Source organism: Anas platyrhynchos, chromosome 25 (genome assembly GCF_047663525.1).
Source record: "Anas platyrhynchos isolate ZD024472 breed Pekin duck chromosome 25, IASCAAS_PekinDuck_T2T, whole genome shotgun sequence".
In the NCBI taxonomy this organism is placed as follows: Eukaryota; Metazoa; Chordata; class Aves; order Anseriformes; family Anatidae; genus Anas; species Anas platyrhynchos.
In genome coordinates this window covers 6,126,335-6,147,600 of record NC_092611.1, presented here as the reverse complement: position 1 = coordinate 6,147,600, position 21,266 = coordinate 6,126,335, and the positions used below count along the sequence as shown (strand labels likewise).

General features: G+C 41.6%; 1 protein-coding gene across 8 annotated transcripts in view; it reads right to left on the bottom strand.

Moving 5' to 3' along the window:
- The window catches only part of POU2AF1 (POU class 2 homeobox associating factor 1), a 91,487-nt gene that overhangs the window by 67,809 nt on the left and 2,412 nt on the right, over positions 1-21,266 (bottom strand). For 2 of the 8 annotated variants that reach the window (XM_038167651.2, XM_072027747.1), the window contains exons 1-2: positions 11,300-11,462; positions 8,018-8,214 (exon numbers count right to left, since the gene is read on the bottom strand). The gene's annotated coding sequence lies outside the window, so the exon portion shown is untranslated. Of the gene's footprint in view, positions 1-8,017; positions 8,215-11,294; positions 11,463-14,429; positions 14,634-15,132; positions 15,225-21,266 lie in introns of those variants that run through there. The other 6 variants (XM_072027743.1, XM_072027744.1, XM_072027745.1 and 3 more) reach the window with 6 other exon arrangements.

Sequence of the window (21,266 nt, the reverse complement as noted above, 5' to 3'; positions counted from 1 at the left end):
GATGTTCCTGATCCAGAAAGAAGAAATTCAAGAGATCTGCAGTAGATCTGCAATGGCTTGAAGGTCCTGGCAAGGAGAGAAGCTCCGTGTTACTGACAGGGCTCTGATGTGCACTGCGCATACTCACCACCAGTGCTAATTGCAAGGCCACACTCCCTGCACTTAAAAGTGAGTGACACAGCAACCATGGCCTGTCAGACATCAACATAGGATGTACAGAATCCTACAGTAATTCACATCGATTCCCCAGGCTTCTATCTCTAAGAATATCCATCCAGGCCTGAGTGAAAAAGAGGTATCTGAGCCAGAGCCCTAAAAGCTGAAGTTACCTCGAAGACAAGCTGCAAGTTACAGCAAAGATGAACATCTGCATTGTTACAACATCCGGAGGCAAGGGAACAGGAACTATATCCTAGGTGTTACCTCAGCAGGGCTCTGGCTGCAGATTACTCCTTTCTCCCACAAAACCAACATCTTCAGGTCTCACAGGAAACAACACCATCGCAGGTGCTTGGGTGCTGCTGCCACAGTGCTAAGTGCAGCAAGTCCTGAAAACAAAAGCCTTGGTGCACACAGATCAAGTTCCAGCAGTTTTCAGAAGTTATCAGCCACACAAGTACTTACAGACCACTATAAAATGCTGTGAAAAAAGTACAAGCTTTGCTACCAAGCAGCTTGTATACATCTACGAAACATACACAAAATAAATTGCAGAGGTGGCAGAAAGCATTTGCAAAAGATGAAAAGATTAGGGAAGGTATTTTATGAACATGAAATTGCACTGCAGACAGATGGAAGCTCTTTTAGGTATAATGCACGTTGAACTAGCAGAAACAACACAAAAAGGGGAGCGCAGCAGAGAACCTGGCCCAGATTTTCAGCAGCACTGAATTCTGCAGTCAGCAAGAGAGCGTGTTACAGACCATTAACTCTGGAAGGTGCGTTAGGCAAATGGCTCTTCTGGGAGCTGCTTTCAGTAGCTAGTGATGACATGAATGCTCAACTATTCTCCTTTCCCACTAGTTATACCAAATGAGACATGAATAAATTCTTTCTGACATAAGGAAATCCCAATCTGGAGGAATCTGGCTGCTTTCCGACCTACTGCCCTAGCGTGGTGTCACATCGAGATGGACCATAGCAGAAAAGCCATCTCCTGTTCTGTTTTTATCCTCCCAAACGTGGCCTTGAAACCATACTTAACCATAACCACTGCTTCAAAGGATCCCTAAGGGTGCTAGATATTGCAAAAGCAACCTATTATCTCCCAGAGCCTGAAAACGTAACTGAGAAGCACAGACTATTGCCTGTTAAAATAGGTAATGTCAGATACAGAACAATGCTGTGATTGCAAATAACACACACAAAGACAACTGCATTAGAAAATAAAATCCCAGCTACACTCACAGCAAGAATTTAAGCTTCAAGACAAATAAAAAAAAAAAAAGTTGGGGGTGGTGGGGTGGAAGACTCTGAAGAAAGCCCTCCCACAGCTCTGTGAGAATACAGATCAACAGCTGCTAGTCAAAAAACACTGACACTTCCTCTACGCCACCCTGCATCCCATTTCCCACAACTCCACATCTCTCCCTCCACGTGATGAAAACTAGGCTGAATTGCAAGCAGAGCTGGAGGAGCCAAGTTTCTGAGCCAAGCAAGAGGGAGAGGCTGAGCTCTTGGCTGATTCAGATTCTTTTAGAGCAGTCTCACCCATCAAGTTTTATTTTTCCTGCTTTGTTTGTGGCTGGAGAAACTTGGAAACCAAATGATTCAATTCAAAACAAGACAAGTTTCTGCAGCGGCGCTGAAGAGGACAAATGAAATAGATGAAGAAAAGGGAGCCCCAGCGACTGAAAATCGCATGTCTCAGTTGCTGTGAAGAGGAATCACAGTGGGGAGAGGCAGGAAAAGGAAAGAGGTCAGGACACAGGTTCCCACTCATCCCAGACAGAGCTCCCAAGCTGCAGTAATCGCTGTGACCCACACAGCCCCAGCCACACACACCCCAGGAGCTGCAGCACCCTTCATCAGCCTGGTCACCCAGAAGCTTCCCTTCTCCCAAGGAGGAGCATGCTGTGCAGCTCAGCATCCCACAGCTTGAAGGATCAGCGAGAAGTCCCTCCTGTCCCCAGACAACCTAAGTGGGTTGGAGGTTCGGGCATCCCTGCCTGTACACGGAGCCAGCCCCAGAGCATCTGTGCCCTCAAGCACTGCACAATCAGTATCCTGTCTTTTTTCCCCCATCCTTCATCCCACACAGTTTCCAGGAGGAGGAAGAAGTTGAGATTCAGATTATCAGGAAAGGTTTTTCCTGAAGAAAGATGATGAGGGGAAGGAGATTCCTGCTGAGCTCCCTGCCATGCTCAAGACACAACGATTATTCCTGCTATCCAGGCTACAATTTTTTACTTGTCATCTGCTTTGAAGCCACTTCGCCTTTATTTCAGTGGTGCAGTTTCAGGGTTCACTTGGTGTAGCAGCAAGAGATTAGTAATCAGTGGATAAAACATCATTTGTTGGGAGTAAAAACCTAAGATGTTAACCAGTTATCAGAAAGGCCCCAGGCACTGCTGTGCTCCGCACTTGGCCATACTTCACTGCTCTCTATACCCATGAGAAGCCTGTCTAGGGAGGTCCCAGCCATTAATTATCTCCATTTGTCATCTCTATACATCATCACTGGCCCAATAAGTTTACAAGTAATCTCATTTTTTGGAACAAAACAAGATCGCCAAAGACAAATATTGAATTCTGTGTGGTGTAATAAGTACATGCAGAAATCACAATACCATTACCTGAGGGTTACTGTGTAAGCCAGAATAAATACTCACTCCAGATCTAAAGGTAAACACGCAGCATGAATTAATACAAAAACATAGTGGCAGATTACAAACAGTAAAATTGGTTTGGGTTTGCTTCATTTTAAATAAAACCCTACAGATCCATTTGCTGCTTCTTAATCCTTCACAATTGCTTCTAGAAAACTATTCACAAAGAGCTGGACACCAGCAGCATGGAAACACAGAACAACCTGCTTTTAAAGGTCCACACCAAGGCCCCCAAAAGTAAAATTCCAGCCTCACAAGCAATGAGACTTAACAAGGCATTTTACAGTCCACAAAACACAGTCCCCTTACACCTTCAGCTTTCACTGTCCTTGCGGGACTTCTTCGCATCTCACTCTGCCACTTCCATAAAGCTTTTTTAGAGAACAGAACTTAAGAGGTGTATTCACAGTTCTGCTCAGGCTGTTGTGAAATCACATCTCAATTAAGAAGTCTCTGCCAGCTAGAAAGGCTCTAAGAAATACCAGGGAATTGAAATTATTCTGCTAGGATTTAAAATGGTTTTAGTTTCTTATTTCATTTTGTAAAGGTTCCAAGGTGTGCATGTTTTGAGTCCTAGTTAACACGACCTTTCCATTTCACTGGAATTATTACTCACACACAAAGGCAATCTCTTTTCTGATATAATACAAGATAAGCTTCTGCAGAACCCAGCAGTTCTTCGAGTTCGCAGCCAAAGCCTGTTTGCTAAGGTGAAACACGTACATTGCTAAAGTCCATCGTGATGATATTTATGTATGTTAGGGAGGTCATTTTGGTAGTGGAATTTTACTTTGTGTTCATAGTAGCCTATTTCCTACAATATACTCATCTATTTACTACTAAAGCCTCAGCTACATTCTTTTACAGATGAAATAAAGCTTTCCTGAGGAAACAAAAGCTATGGACTGCTGTATTCCATACATTGCCTCCTCACCCAGAATTAGAGCTCAGCCGCAAAGATGTTCATATATGTCATCCAAATTATGTCCTTTGAATCCATCTAGATATAAAAAACTGCTGTTACCAAAAAAATACAACTAAAAAGTAAAATGAAACCTGCAATTTCTCTGCACTGTCCCCAGAATCTGAGAAATCTGGTCTCTCTTTCGCCAATAAACCTCGTTAACTTGAATTTCAGTTGTGGTACAGCGAGCTTTTCAGCATTATCTCAGAACAAGCAGTCTTCAGGTGTTCTGTTTTCTAGCACAGCAATCAAGTCGCAAGCGCCAGAAGCCTTACGTTCATTTGATTCCCACAGAAGAATGAATTAGAACAGCAGTAAGTGCTGCAAAATGAAGAGAAATGAATCTTAAGCCATGGAAACAGGAAGGAAAATAAATGAGAATCTTTCACATTTGGTCACTTTCACCACCGCAATTTAATGGGTGTTGTTTGTTTTTATGATGATGATGACAAATAACCCTGGGAAGCTCCAGGTTACGCGATCGTGTTTGTATTCTGTGTGGAAGAAGACTCCTTTCTCTTCTGCATGGGTTAGGTACCTTGTAGACAAAACAAAAACCAAAAACCACCACACACACAAGCCTGGGAAAATAAATACACGTTGTGTTGCCCTAATAAATTTATGAGTGTAATATGTGACTACGGATCCGACCCGTGACCTACTGCTCCAGTCAGGGAGGATGTTGGCAGGACACTATTGTAAGCCCTCAGGTTGGGCAGAAAATTACCTTCAGCCTCTCCTCACAGCTCAGCCACCTGTGAAACTGAAAGGGAGGACAAGAAATATCCCACTTTTGTCACCATGTCCTCAGTCTTTGCTAAATGGTGCAGTTCAAGGTACATCGTGGTTCTGAGAATAGTGATCCTCAAGAGTCACTCATGGGTAATGTGACTAAGAACCATCAAAATCGCCTTGGCTTTGTCCCAAGGTAAATTTGTGAAAGCCCAGCCTTTCACTGGAAGGCTTTAAAACCATGTCAGCTTTCGCATGAGCTTCTCTTAAGAAAAGCCATATTATTGTAAAGCAAGTATTACCTAAAAGCAAGCGGCCTTCTTTAGCAGAGTCAAAGGCTACACAGTAAGCATTATCCGGAGAATAAAGTTTATGCTGAAATATAATAACATGGTACAACTATGGACCAGGTTGGTCAAATATTTTCCAAAGAATACACACCACCTGTGTCCGTGTTAACATAACCTTCCCTTTATTCAGAAGCCTTTATTCAATTTAAAAGGAAAAAAAAAAAATTGCTTGACTGGCTTACTATAGTATTATAAACACATTGGTACCTGCTTGTTCAGATGTCATGTCATCAAAATAACAACGATTTCTCAAATCCCAGTGATCAGAAAGAAAATTGCTAAGGATAACGTGAAGTTTGTAGCACAAATCTAGCGTGGTGTGTGCTGGAAACACCAGTGATTATGTTCAATGAATGGAAGAAAACAGCACTCCTAACCAAAATACTTACATGAGGTGAAGATGAAAAAAAAAAAAAAAGAAAAAGCAAAGCAAAGCACCTGCTTGTTCATCAGGTATGGTGAGTCCCATTCCAGAGAAGAACACTTTGCCCTCCCTCAGGCAGTATTTGAGGTGTGAAATCTCTCACTTCTGTCTTCAATAATAGGCTTTTAGTCTTATTCATCCAATAAGCCTGCCCTCTTTTTATCTTCTTTAAGAATTCAATGGGAAAAAGGGGATTGTACTCAGCCTCTCCCTCTTTTTTTTTTTTTTTTTTTTTTTTGTGTGTGTGTGTGTGTGTCCTTTTGCTGAACTGAAAACTTAAGACAGACAAGAACTAAAAAGTTACATGCCTTTGTCACCAAGTCAGACAGGCCTTGCAATGACTCAGGCACTAGCTATTGCTCTCGATTACAGTCACGAAGCATTTTATGAGGATGTTAAATTCAAGTCCCCGCCAGGAAAATGACAGCTTGACATAGAGAGCAACATCATGGATCAGTTCTGTGGAAAAGGGAAGTGGCGTAGCTGATAGCAGCACCAATTACCACCCTAAGACTCAACAGGGAAAACGCTATGGCAAGCCATTTCCTTGTTCAAGACCCATCACCACCGCACACCAGTTTGTACAGCAAACAGCAGTTAGATAAAATGCTTCCTGTATGAAGGAAAGCTGCTAACTTCTCGTGTTGTCTATGCATCCTGACATCTCAGGGAGTCCCTGGTGTCATTTCCACACCACCGTCCGTGCTGCATGCCTGGGGCAGAGCTCTGTCTGATCCAGGACTGCAAAGCCCGTCCAAATTAACCTTCCCTGGAAAGTATTTCTGCACCAGAACTTGCAAAATATCACAGAGCTATGTAGCAGCTGGTTGGAAAATAGAAGTACTGTTGAAAAGAAGGAGCTGAATGTTTTACCACTCATCGCTTTCTCTAGAATTAGCAGTTGTACAGCTCCAGCTGAACAGAGCAGTGCCATCAGGTTGTTCCTCTCTGCTCCCCCTTTTCCTCTCCTCCCTCTGCTCAGAGGTACGGACAGCAGCACGCTTGCCTGCGAGGTAAGAGATGTGGACTGAAACCTCTGGAAAAGAAATGAACTGAAAGCATATTTCTGTGTGAACGTGCCAGCTCTGCAGATGTTGGCTGGGAGATGGCTCTGGCTCTATCTGGGGTTAAGGAAAAAAGGAGGAGGAGGAGAAATAGCTGTGTTTAATTTGGCAATTCCCAGAACTCACTAGGTGTGCTCTGAGACTAAGCACCAAGGCAAAGCCCTGCAGGGGACAGAATCGGCAGAAGCAAAGCTAGTTCCTGCATTCCAGTCTGTTTCAGGCAGGACCTATGCACAGGATTTCTCCAATGGGGACAATTCCAGGCATGCTCAGAGACAGATCTCTGTGCTTGGGGAATGCAAACTCAAACAAGGAGGTGAGTTTAGGCATTTCCAGCATTAGGCAGCCACTGAGAGGAAACACTTTGGTCTGTAATTTAAAATGCAGGCAGTTCAGATCTAATTAAGTCTTATGTTAAAAACCAAAATATTTAAGATATTCTATTGCACATCCTCCTATAAAGCACAATGTTTGGCCGGGGACTTCAGCCATTACTGTGTATAAAAACGTGAATACCAACTAATCCTTTCATTGTAAAATCAGATTGGCACAGCAGCACCACCAACAACTGGCAAGCTGCATGTTGCCAATTAAGATCCAGTCCTAACTTTGGAAAAAAAATAAAAATAAAAGAAATCTCCTCTACCTGAATGCACTCCTACCCACCTTCATTTTTTTCTAGGCTGCCTATCCGATAGTACAATGACTGCCTTTCAAAAATGTATCTGGAAAATACTTTTTTACCATGTCCCTAAAAAGGTGAGCCTCTTTGAACTAGTAGTTGTGGGAAACAACCTTCACAAACACGTGGGCATTAAATACCACCACAAAAGGTACAAGCAGAGGAGAGCAACGGGAGATACCATCCAGAAATGCTTTTGCATAGTTATTTCACAAGAAAACAGAGGTCTCTGCTAGACATATGACATCTCCATGGAGAAGGAACCCCCTTGATTTTGGCTCCTTGCCTGTTGGTGCCCAGGCACCTGCCGAGTACAGGGACCCACATCAGTGCTGTGCAGCTCCCTGGTGGCAGCAAGCACCCTGTTATCCCCTGCCATGGGGCACAGAGCTCTGTGCCAGCACACACACCTCCTACTCCTGTGCCACTGCTCCAGAGCCACTCAGCAGCGCTGCAGCCTTTGACACCCCACCCCATGAAAAATGGGAAAGCAGAGGGTGTGCTAAACCAGGTCCCCAAACTGTGTTCTAGAGCCTGCCACAGATGTTGGAAAACAGAGGGGACAAAATAACCATAAATAATGACGTTTTCTATAACAAACACTGGAAAACACCGATGGCTCACCAGGGGTTATGTTTTACACTCATAAATTATTCAGCCTATCCCCAAAACAAACACAGCACATCCCACACTTACTGAGGATTCCTTATGGTAAATGAGGATTCATAGAATTTGTAACATCACGGCTGTTATAGGGACCCTGAACAGCTCAGATTACGAAGTACAGCAGCAAGTTGTCTATAATCCTGGATAAGCATTTATCTGTGCTGCAACATTTGTATTTCATATGTAAATTCTTTAGATTGGACAGAGTAGAGCTTCTGTTATATGACCACAGGGGAACACAATAGGCTTAAGCAGCTGCCATGAATATTTTACACCAACACATTAGCATGTTTTAACTTTCACTCACCATTAAATATTCAGTGGCTGAAAAGAAAGCTCTCTCTGTGCCTTTCTGGTACCCACATTTGGCACTTCATGGCATTCAGCACAGTGGGCGGATGGGATGGCTTTCTTCCTCTTCATTTTCACCATTTTCTCAAGTTTGGCTTGGGACAACGGGGAGCAACAACTTCCAGATCATGAGGACTGTCCAAGTGGAATTCCCTGCAACAGAAGAGAACAGAACCTGACAATCTGTCCAGCAGGTACTTGGAGATAATATACCCAAGATTATTAGCTGCTTTAGGATGCTTTTCCATCCTATGCTGCTCAACAAAAAACTGTAGTCAGACATTAATTTTACTGAATGATGCAGGAACCCTTAGATAATCGATGAGACTTGCAGAAATTTGTATTGTAAAAGTTAAGTAGGCTTAAACAACAAGTATAGAGCATTTAGTGTTATTATATGAGATTCACATATCCAAAGACTTCCTTTTCGTACTGCAAAATAAATCAATATTGACACTGGCAGTACTTTTAAATGAGGCAGCATTCCTTTAACTGATTTTGGTGTTATGACATGAATAAGCCATTCTTGTATCAACTGTAGAGACACCAACTCTATCTAATCTACACAACATAGCCACATTATATAAGAAAAATTGACAGCTTGTTTTGGTTTTGTTGCTCTACAGGCTTTTTCTGCCCTGAAGGAAGCATCACACCAGTCCCATGTCCCCCAGGTACTTTCCGTCCCGAAGGAGCAGGGACATCACCCAGCTGCTTGACGTGCCCTGTGGATTTCTTTAATCCCATGCCTGGCCAAAAAGCATGTCTTCCATGCGGCTCCGAGGCAGCGCAGCCTGCAGAAGGGCAAGAGACATGCGTCTGCCTTGGGAAAGGGCAGGTGTTTCAGGTACAGAAGCAGTCCTGCAAGAGCAGTTCAGTCCTAACACACGTCCCATTGCTTCAGACTTTGATCTTCACCTGTCTTACCTCATGTGCACTGCCCTAATCAGTGTCTCTCTCTTTAGCATTGGCAGCTTTCAATCCTAATTCTCATTTCCAATTACACTGAGCCACCGGTGTGGAAACACCACACCAATTTACGCACGTTCTGAGTTTTAGAGCTACACCGATCCTTTTCCTTTGTGGGAAGTAAATGAAACAAAAGTTTCATCTGACCTCAGTGAAATAAGGCGCAATGCCTAATGCAGCAAGGTACAGAACAGCATCTGCATGGGACTGCAGGTTGCTAAATAAATATCTGGTTTTTCTTCCAGGCCCGTGATGCTCACTGCACATGCCCTCCAGGTTATCAGAGCTCCTCCGACGGTGGAAGACACTGTGTCAAACGAACATATGATATCTGTCGGGATACAGCCTCTCGAAATCAGGAAGGACAGTGTTTAACCAAGAAAGAATGGGCTCATTATTGCTCAGAAAAGGTAGAGCTTTTTTCCCACTAGTTAAATCCAAGGTACACGCAGAAACTGCCCTACAGCAAACTCCCTAGCTCTTTCTTCACTGAGCACAGACAGCAGAACCAAGTGTGTTAGTGTTCTCACAGGAGGTTTTGCTGCTTCTTCAAACTGAAAAAGGAAGCCAGACAAGAAGCCAGATTTCCACCTTCACTCAAGGAATACCTGGCTTCTAAGTTATTCTAATTTATCTTCTAAGCTGCTATTTCATTCCCTTTTTCTTCCTGCAGGTTTGTACTGTCCCCAGGGATTATCAAGGCTATGACAAGGTTCTTGGCCTCTGCATCTGTCAAGCTGAGGATCTGGAGAGTGTGTGCAATTCGCAGTGTAGGAGACAACAAAGAGAGACTCTGCAGGTCGCTTGTACCAAGAAAAATCCTCAGCTCGTTATCACTTACAGAAACGGGAGCAAGGTAAAAAGCTGCAGTTATTTTCACCATCTACTATTTTTTGCTATATTTATATTTTCATTTTTCAGCAATTCAGCAATTTTTCAACAAGAGAAGCCTCATGTTTGTTTGTTTGTTTCCTTTGAAGATTATAGAAAGCAACAAACAACCCCCCGCCCCAGACACTAGTCTATTATATGCAGAGCATTTTTTTTCTACCTGGCCTTACACTGTAACCATGTGAAAAAATCCCATGTTTTCCAAGTCCTTTTTCTTTTAGGTTGCCGTTGTCTTGGAAGAATTAGGAACAGTTCTACTAGGACCATATTTCCCTTTAAAAGATGTCTGCACTTCAGAACAAAGCAAATATTCCCATCCAGCATACATCGTCAAAACAAGTGGTAAGGGAAGGGCTAACAAGAGCTATAGCGTTAGCTGGTGTAGAGTTTTAGCTTGGTATTACATGTTTTTTTTTTTTTTTTATAAATAACTGCAATTTCCATATTATTTATAATGCAAACAAAAAATCTTAATACACTGTGATAGCACAAAGTAATATTAAGTCACTCTTCTGTGCACAATTCACCCCGCTCAGTCCCAGAACATTCATCCGAGTTCTATACATTTCCAATATTTTGGGAATGTACAGATACTCAGACTCCTTCCCACTCCCATTTTCTAAACAGACATGAACAATATCTTCATGTGTTAAGGGACTCACATCCTTTATCTGAAGACATTTTCATTTGGGCTTCAGATTTTAATGTGAATTTACCAAATAGAATTAGAAGTAGGTAAACATTTTTATTATTATTTTTTTTTTAGCATTCTAGAACTAAAGCCATAAACACTATTTATACAACCACATGAAAATTTAGTAGTAGCAATAGGATGTAATCATTTGCCCATGGTACCTTTGTACAGTTTCATTGACTTCAGCCAAGTTAAACCAGTTGCTGCTTAAGGAACAGGTCTTGCAACACCAAACAAACCCTAAAGCCTTTGGATAGGGCCCAAGTGTTTTTAAGCACTGCCCTAGAATAAGAAAAATGAACTGAAAAGCATGCAGTTTAGTTTTAGGCTCTGTAGGCTTTATTTGGGGGGGTTGGTGAGCTGATACTCTATAAACTAAAAGAAAAATAGAAGCCCAACTTGTTGAGAAACAGAAGTGACCAATACTTTTTATACTGCTTCAGGGAAAGGATTTTTAGGAGTGTATAATCCTGACCCACAGCTATTTCACAACTTCATCATGCTAAACAAGGCTTCATCGCTACAGAGAAACTGGCCTTCCTCAGCAACAGCTCCAGGTAAGGTCTCAGAAAGCTGCAGAGCATATATTTAAATACACATTCTCCAAGATTTAATTGCTTCCTTACATCAACCGTCTCCAGTACTGAACTAAATAGGAAATAGCAACAGTTAAACAGACCTTACCATCCTTAAACTCCCAGAGAAACTGTTCACACTAAGCACAGGGAAGCGAAAGGAAAAGCTCTGACTTCTCTGCACTGCGAGTCAGAGCCACTGCACTCCCAGCTGCCAACAGGCTGCTTCCTCCTGGCCCCCGTCTCTCCCCCAGGGGCAAGGAGGAACAGCTGTGTGGCAACTGAATGCACAGCACCTGGCACGCAGCCCCCTGCCTTCCACCACATCCACAGGGCTGCAGGGAGGACAGCGCCCAGGAGCAACTGGCAGGGTGGAGCTCTCCTCAGATCCTGATCCACGCTTCTGCTCCATTCCTAGACTCTAATTTACGCCACCGTCTCCATAGCTTTGGGCAATTCAGATGACTTCTTTAGTAGTTCTACTTGCATTCCTCTTGGAGAGCAGAACTTGAGTTCCTCCGTGTCTCCAGAGATATCCTCAAATCCATAGCCAAGCCAAATCTGACTAAAGACAAGAAGACAGATCCCTTACAAAGGATTTTACAAGAAGTGCTACTTCTTCACTAGACGTGCTTCAGCAGAGCCATTGCAAAAAGACAAGAAAACGTGGTGCAAAATTAGCCCATGTCAGGAAAATGCCAGTTGCATTTTTACGTGCTGTCTTGACAGTATGCCTTACTCTGGAAGCCAGACTTGCATCTATAAAGCTTAGTCATAAAAATGAATATATAAAAAGGAAATGCTGTATTCTGCAGCAGTTCTGTAGGCAGAAAATGATCGGTAATGATCCAAACCTGTGCTTTTACAGGTAACTCTAGCCAGGAAGAATCCAGATCTCCCATGGAACAAAGCCTGAAACCTTCAACTTCCACATCAAAAATCATATTTACTGGCATCTTAAATCCTACCACATGCATTAATGCTAATGTTACCATCATGTTCATTGTCTCCAAGGAACATTACCCAGTTTATGATGTGTAAGTACAAAGCCTGAATGCAGAACTTAGCTAATGCACTTTTGCTTAAGCTACAGAGAAACAGGCTGAAGTTTTCACTTCTCTCGACACAGAACTAAGAGGAAACGTGACTAGGAAGACTAGAAGTCTCATTATTAAGCATACTTCAATGTCTTTTTCAAAGAGAAGACGCTGTGGCACAGTAGGAAACAGCGTGTAAGACTTCAGGAAAGCAACATTCACTTATTAAAATAAGCAAAAATAAACGTTTACATGTTGTTCTTTATGCCCTGCTGGAGCTGTTTCTGACCCATTAAAAGGCATATCCATGTTAACACTTTGCAGGATGACTTCTCACTAGCTTATACTGTAATTGCTCTAGTTGATCCTGAGTTCTCTTCCCTTTTCTATAGTCATTGAGTTTTAGGATCTTATCTGAGCTAAGGTTTAGATTTTGGTAAACTAACCCAAATGGAAACAAGCAGTTTCTACTGCACTGAAAGCCTTGGGAGCTCTGCCTTTGCTGCTTTTATTTCTGTGGGTTTCTTCCCCTATGGCCTATTTTATATCTGGCATTCACCCAGCTTCAAAGCACCAAGTAACACAAGGGACACGTAATGAATAACAAAACCTTCACGTGGATTCCGTGTTGGCATCTGTGGTGTTTAAACACCTACAAGGGGTCCCCATGACTGTTTCTTCCCTGCTAAATAAACATCCATGCTGCTTAAGGTTAGTTAATTCCTGCTACATCACATAGAGAACTGGTTCGAGCAGCCCAAACCAAAGTAGGGCTGAATTAACAGTGCCGCTGTGTGGACAATTAGAGGTCCAGCGCCTAAACTCGTGCTGATCCTCAGTTATTTAATGACATGGATGAACCCTAAGTGGCAACTATGCCTTGCCAAAGCTCTGCTGTAGGTATAAGTCTACACAGACACACAAAACCTAGTGACAAGAATGGACTTTTGTACTTTTTCTACTAGAAATAACCTGTACAACACGAATGCTGAATTTGACTGGGGGGATTTTCGAAGGCTCGCAGAGGAAGTGAGAGAGGCCTCCCAAAAAATCCTCTTCTTCCTCTTCCAGTTCCAGCACCCTGGTACCTATGTGTTACAACTGAGCAGCAATCAGCACAAAAAAATGGTTTGTATCAAGGAATCCTCTCTTTGCATTTATAATGTCCCTCTTAGCAAAGCATTTCATGATCCATTTGATGGCTTGGAATCAAAGGAAATATTAAAAATATGAATGAGGATTTTTCATTTTTGTACATTGTACTCTACAGGTGAGTATGACACTGAGCATGTGAGTTTGCATGCATGGGCATTACGTGTGTAACTGCAAAATGGTGCAACAGCTGCAAAGCTTAAACTTGGTGTAAGAACCAAAATAACACCTCAGATTTAAATCAGCATGCACATTTTAATCATTTGCACTGACGTGGAATTTCTCTTTATGCTCGTTTCATTAAGTACATCAGGGTCATGCCACTTGGAGGACAGTGTTACGAAGAGGGGCCGTTCTTCCCCACAACTCCCAGATACACTGTACAGGTGGGCATTGCAAAAAAACAAGACCTCCTACTGAAACCTGACTGGACAGCAGTTTTTGGAGTAATCACAGGACTTCTCACATTGCTTATTACCTGTGTGGCATTGACAGTAAGTAGTAGATACCAAAAAAAACCTTCTTAAAAGAATATTGCAAGACCTCGCACAACAAACCTCACACAAAGAACTGTCCATCATTAATGAGTTTATTCAGTCATCATTCAGGTGGCTTTCTGTTTTTCTCTGCTTATTCAGACAAAAGTCCCCAAGGCCACAACATTTCTGAGATGAGATGTGCTATTTCACAATAAACAAATGAAATGGTTCTTCAGACTGCAAATCCCCCAAACAGCCATTCTTTTACATTTTTAGTATGTCCTGAAATCAGCAGGCTTTTTCTGCAACCAGACTACTGAAGTAATGATAGTAAAATGTGATTTATTCCTCCAGCAGATCCAAACAACAGATAACTATACTTCCTTCCCCTTGGTTTCAGCCTCATCTGCTAAGATTAATAATTCTGTCTTAGAACAGACCACTCTAATGATGTACTTAGAAAACAGATCCTCAGGGTCTTTGCCTAACAGGTGATGATGCATCCTACTTGTTGAGTGACTAACATGTGAATCACATAATAGAACATGTCAAAATAAGACAAGGAACTTACTTCTTCAATTTTCTTGTGTTTTGCAGCTTTTTTGTCAGGGGCTTAGCTGGTCACAGAAAGGCACTGCCTGTCCTCCATTTCGAAGGCAGCAGCTGAAGTATAATCTAGACAGATATTCTTCCAACATATCAACAGTCTTTCCCATCAAAAAGCGTCACCCCTGGCTGCAGAACAAAGGTAGTACGGATGCTGACTCTTGCAGCACTGATGGAACAGGTCAGAAAACAACAATGTTAAACAACAGCAGGTCTACCTGGTTACTTGCATATAATGGAGCCATGATCCCATGTCTAACAATGCAGTGGGCCCCAGATTTAGTGACCTGCATGTATTCTTTATTCAAAAAACAGTTGTAAGTAAAAATATTAATAAATGAGTATTCACATTTCAGCCTGCTTCCTTAAAAAGAGTGATATTTGGGAACCTGAAGAAGAGATAGACCTCGAGTCCTTTAATACCAATGTGTTCTTCGAACTTTTGCTGAGACAGTCACAGTCCGTCACAGCCAAACTGGGCCATTTCAAAGAAGAGGTAAAAGCCTAGAACACATAACTTTGCCTGTTCCCATTATTTCATTAGCCTTTGGCTGTTAAGTGTGTACTTTATTTCAACTTTAGTATTTTCAGAATATGAAACACATATATGTACCCACATTCTTAATAGTGTTGTTTATACCTTATAACATAGTGTGAGGAGTACTGACCTTAAGGCAAACATTTTGGTTTCCTTATGGTTCTGCTCTGCACTGATACCATTTTCAGAAAGTGACTTCATCTCCCAGCTTCTATTTTTCACCTGTAAAATGAAAATAATAAAGATTACCTGGTCAAATATTTCAGAACTGCAGATTAAATTAAGGAGAACTAAACATAAATGAATATGCAGTTACACAGATATGGAGTCTCCTCATTTGAATGTTATAATAATCTCACAGCTGATATCAATGGGATAACATTTCACAGCCACAGAATAACTATGACCAATCTATTTGTGCCACTCATCTGACTGCATTTGTGGTGTAAAGAACAGCAGAGGGAGCTGGCATTACAGCATGGTTAGCAGACAGGTTGCATGAAGAGTTCATTGTACCACAATCCAGGAAACCTAGCATGAATATGTTTTGTATTGAAAACTCATTACATGAAGAGGCATCAAGTTTTTTTCAGAAAATTCACTGTCTTCAAACCATATCTTACAGTCCTATTTTTTTCTTTGCCTAAGGTGAAAATGATGTATCGCAAGCTTACGAATGAAATGTCTTCACTGAAAAACCTTTGGATAATGACACTAGGTATCCCTGAAGAGATGGAGTCTTATGAGAGCACAATGACAGAGAATTACATGAAAGCAAAACAGCAGGTAAGGCTCAGTTCAGCATTATTTACACGCGGAATAACAAATGACATCCATGGTAGTCTCCTTTCACAGTTTTGGCCACAATCATTTAGAACATCACTTTTGGAACTGTAAATATGTTGTATCTCAACAACATTCCTCTGTGAACAACAGGCTACATCGCACCCTTAAAGCATTTGAAGTTGCTGCTGTTGCTTCATGCTAACAGGAATATCTCTTTGAAAGATTACTCATTTTTTTTCTTTTCTTGATCTGCCTGATGGATCTATATGTCCCAGCTCTTCGTTTGGGAGCCTTTGTCTCTCTGCTTCAGTAGCAGAGGTTTCTGCTTTCAAAACAGCACAGGTTTGTATAAGCATGTTACAACTTTTTTCCACTTCAGAATTGGATTTGTTTACATTCTTACAAAAGTTCTAAGGATGAAATGATTTCATGTCTTATAAACAGAAATACACTTGTCTGCCTTGGAAAAATGTGTACTCTACACAGTAAGGAGTTGAAAATATGTATATATATTTTTTTCCTTAATGACCTGGTAGAAGTTCTGCAGCACTTGTTAAAAGGATATCCTGAATTACTAGCTTATTCAGAGCTGGAAACATGCTTATCACTTACAAGCTAGGTAACTGCAACTCAGCATATTAGAGTTATCAGCACATGCACACTCAAATTCAAATAAACAGATTAAGATTATATTTTATTTCAAATCTTTGTCATTTTTAATAAAGGGAGAAAAAGTTGCAATTTCTGTTTATATTTAGATAAAACCAAAGATGACATTTGGGTCTTATATCCCACTTAGGCAGAAGAACAGATACAGCAGAGGAAACAGCTGGCTGCTGAATACGAGGAAAGTATGAACAAACAGATGCACTTACTGCAGCATGACCTGAAATGTCAAGAAGAGCATTATGTCACGTTCAATTCTGCGCTGCGAGAGGCAGTGAGACTAGCAGAGATGCTGACAAATGAGGTGGCTTGTAGAGGAAGCCAAACAATGTCATCGCAGCTAGACTGTACAAGGTAATAAACATGCTGAAAAACTCTGCTGCAACTTTCCATTTGCTAGCTAGAAAGCATTGTGGCAAGCGATTGGGTGGCTTGTGTTTGGCAGCACTTGTATCCAGAAGGTGAAAGCTGATTCTTCATGCAGAAGATCAGACAGTGCAGTTCATAATATTCACATTTCTGTAAAGGAAGACTAGAAAATCTCAAACAGCTGTAAATTGAAGACACTCCCATCAGAAAATAGGGGACAAGTGTATTTTGAGGTTGTTTTCTTCTGCTACCAAATGATTTGTCTCTGGGATGTCATGCCAGCTATAGATGGTGTACCACCCATGTTCTGGCAGGTCTTACAGTGGTCAGAATCAGAATTGTGAGATTAACAAGAAAACAGAAAAGAGAAAGTGGCATTTTTTACTGCAGTAGCCAAAGCAAATACTCATCAAGCTCTGTATTTGCCAAAGTGCAGAGATCATTTATATGTCCTTCAAAGTTCTTCTTACACTGCTCCCTTGAAATTATTTTACCTCATCTTCAGATGGCAAGTAACCATCTTTATCTCTTGAATTCCAGCCTGTTAGCCCAAATAGATGCTGCAAGCAGCAGGATGTCAAGCATAATAATAACAGAGAGTCACCGCCTCAAAGCATGGGGAGTGCTGGGTGAAGGAACAGGAGCTCAGCTTCTGAACAAAGCTAAAACCAAGATCCTTACCAAGCAGGAACTCGTGGGTAACTACAACCTCTAGAAATTCATTTCAAAATGATGTTAGCATGTAAGGAGGTATAGGTAGGCACGAGCAGGTATGCTGCTATTGATGCTTTTGTAAATAGGTCACAAAAGAACCGATAGCAAAGTGAAGAAAGAATGCACTTAAAAAAAAGAAGTCCTCACTGAGATCCCAGCAACAACTCATAAATAGAGGAGTTGCTAACAAAAGCATAGTCATCAGTAGAACTTTTTTTCTACGTTGTTTCTCAAAAAGAATGTCGAAGTTCATCAAGATCTTCAGGTACTTACTAACCATCCCCTAGCAACACAGCAAGGGAGTGAATAGTCTGTAGCTGAGTCTCAATGAGTTAAAGTTTTTCTTATGTGTTTGTCTCCTTTATAATATTGCTGCATGTGTTTTGAGACAATAAAATGTAAGAGGTGCCCTAGCACTGAGAGGCATCTTTCTTTCACCCTTCTATAAGGAACAGGGAAAAAAAAAGACTTTGCATGTTTAAATGAATGCTGTAGACTAAGGCAATAAGATATAAAATCCTGAAAGCACATTCATGAAACATCATTCTCTTTACTGTTATGAAACTTATGCAGACATGGTACAGAGAGGCTCAAGTCCCCATGTGCCCCATGGACAACATCTGTAAAAGGCAGTAGAAAGATCAGTTTCTTTATTCTCACCCCATCTCTGCCCTCAAATATGATTTCTGATAAACTAACAAACTGAGCCTCATGGATAAGTGGATTTCTGCAAGGATTACAGGCTGCTGCTTTTTTCCCCCTACTGCTTTTAGACTCAAATGGCACTGCCCGAGCACCTGAGGTTGTCTCTGTGGATCCTGTCACTGGACTGCTAATTCCCAACCCGCAGAGCACCGTGCTGCTGACCAGCCAGAGCTCCGGGCCAGTACCGAGCAATCATTTCCTGCATCCAGAGACTGGAAAGGTACTTCACCTAACTGGGAACGTCGGCTATGATCCCACCAGGTCTAAGCTGGTCTATACTGTTGATTCTGCTTCAGGTAAGGTCACTGGTGTAAAAGAAAAAAAAAAACAACACCTACTTATATGTAATTTTAAACTTAACAAAAAAAATAAAACTAAAGGAAATCTGAGAATAAGAAGTATTAGAAAAATTCCTTTTTTTCTGACCTATTTCTGCCCATCTGCCCATTAAATTATAAAAACTATTATATGCCAAGAAGGTTGTCATTCTAAGGGAAAGGCAAAGCAAGAATGAAGTTAAAAACCTGACCATACAACTAGAACAGAGGACTTACAATCATTCATTCAATTCTGGACCTGAAGATGACAAGCCTTTAGTACAAGCACTCTCTGAAAGCTCCATGGCCTTCATTCTGAGCTCCTCTGCCTCCCTGCCATCGGCATTAGTGCACATAACCACGTTAAATTTCTTCTGGTTCTACATGCAGGTGAGCGGCACAGGCCTGAAGTGCCCATATTTCCCTACATTCCTTACCCAGTTTGTCCTGACACTGGCCTCCCCGTGAAGACAAAACTTCCAGTCCTGTGTCCTGAAAAAGTGTTTGCCCTGGGAGGACTCATGCTAGATCCAGCGACAGAAATAGAAGTACCCGTGCTGGGGGTTACGATCCATCCTCACACCGGGCAAAAGCTGACTGTGGGAGGGACGTACCTCAACCCCATCACTGGCATGTTGACACCCCTGGAGATTGGGGGGCCTATGACTGAGCCAGAAGGAGGCAAGATTGTTCCAATACTCGGAGTCGGTTTGGACAACAGCACTGGTAGGTGAATGCTTCATGAACTGGTAAATGTGGGACAAGTTGTTCATTTTACCTGCCCCTAACTCCCTGACTACAGGCACGGAGCAGAACAAGCCTAAAGCCTTCTCTTTCACCTTCTACCTTTGCCTTGTCTGGTCGAGCCAACTGCCCAACTTAGCTTTTACTGACAGAACTCCTTCACTTTTCTGTAACTTTACTTTACAATTTATCACTTTAACAGTCAATAAAACTATCTAATGAAACCATAAGAGACATCTGAGGTGCTTCATTAATGAATATAGCTATGACACAAATGACTGAGGTTGATTTGACTCTTGAAGATGGTCCAATTGCTCTATTAAAATTAAAAAAAAAAAAAAAAAAAAAAAAAGTAGCAAGAAATACATTATTGGGTGGGGGTGAAGTTCTAGATTTTCAGAAAGCATTTTCACATACTTACATTCTTTATAATTTGCTTTCAAAGATACATAACACCCACAAAAAGGAGTGGGAGCCTTAATCTTCTGAAGTAGAAACTAGGAGACTTCATTTAAAAGCATTTTGTAAGCCAAACCATTTTACAACCAGGATCATAAATGTTTGTGTTTTATTTTCACGTCTCATTAGACCAATTTCTGCTTCCAATATGCCTTTGATCATTGTGCCTTCTTTATGGGAAGGACCCGAGCATAACGAGCAGCTGTCTGGTGATATTCTGACTCTTATTTCCCATTTATTGACTGCAGGAGAAGCTATACCTGTAGGTGGGCTGGTGGATCCCTCTGGAAACCTAATGCTTCTTGGGAATTACTTCACCGAACCCCTCAGTGGGAAAACTGCTCGGGTACATGGAGCTCATCTCCTGCGAGGCAAGGTGCTGCCCCACGGTGGCAGTTACCAAGCGGTGCTGGAAGCTGCCTGCCTGCAATCACAAACCCATGTGGTGAATGCCCTAAAGCTGTTTAGGGCATCATTTTTGGAAGATACCCATCTAGCAGCGGACAGATTGGCAGCACTAAAGGCTTCAGTAGAAGATATGAAGAAGTCTTCCACCACTAGGTTATATCATGCAATGCATTGCTTGCAAAGCCTCAAGAAAAAACAAGAAATAGCTTCAAACCTCAAGAGTAACGGTGGTAATCTGGGTAGGTATAAAACAGTCCATTTTGAAGAGGAAAGGGGTGTCATTACATTCATAGCTGCAGCAATGAACCCAATTCCATCACAGGATTTGGAAAAAAAAAAAAAAAAAAGAAAAAAAAAAGAAAGAAAAAAAAAAAAGCAGGTTACAACTTCAGAAGCTTTTGGTCAAAATAGCCACTCCTAAGCAAATCCTATGTTGAACTCAACCAGGTATTCGTTGGAAGCTGTAGCAGAAATAAGAGCATTCACCCAGCATTTTCCAGCCTCTTTTCATCACAAAATATCATTTTTGTTTTGTTTTGTTTGTTTGTTTGTTTCTTTGTGCAAACTAGGTATGGTCAAATACCCCAACACAGAGATGTGGATCCCTGCAGTGTTCGGGATGAAAATCCCAGATCCTGGTGGGTCCAGTCTGATGGTGCCAATTCTAGGAATAGACTGTGACAGGAATACGAGACAGCCTTCCCCACTTGCAGGAACCATGGAAGATGGAAATGGAAAAGGTAAAGCAGGAAATTCAATTTGATAATGTAAAGAATAAAGAGGCAGGGACTGCTCTATTCCCACCAATATTCACGTTATTTTCAGACCCAGGAAATCACCCTGCCAATGCAGATTAGTTACTGCATCAACACTAAATGGAAAATATCAATTTACATGGTGTTTATATTCAAAACAAACACAACTATAAAAATGGTGAAGGAGAGCTAGGACTGAGATGAAATCACACTGTGCCTTTCAGCCATCCAAAACTCCACTGTAATCTTCAAGAGAACTACTCAGAAGTTCTTTTCAGTGAGTGAGCTGTAAATAGATGTTGTCTGAAAGGGAAGGTCCTTGGTCCTACTCTCCTGCGTTT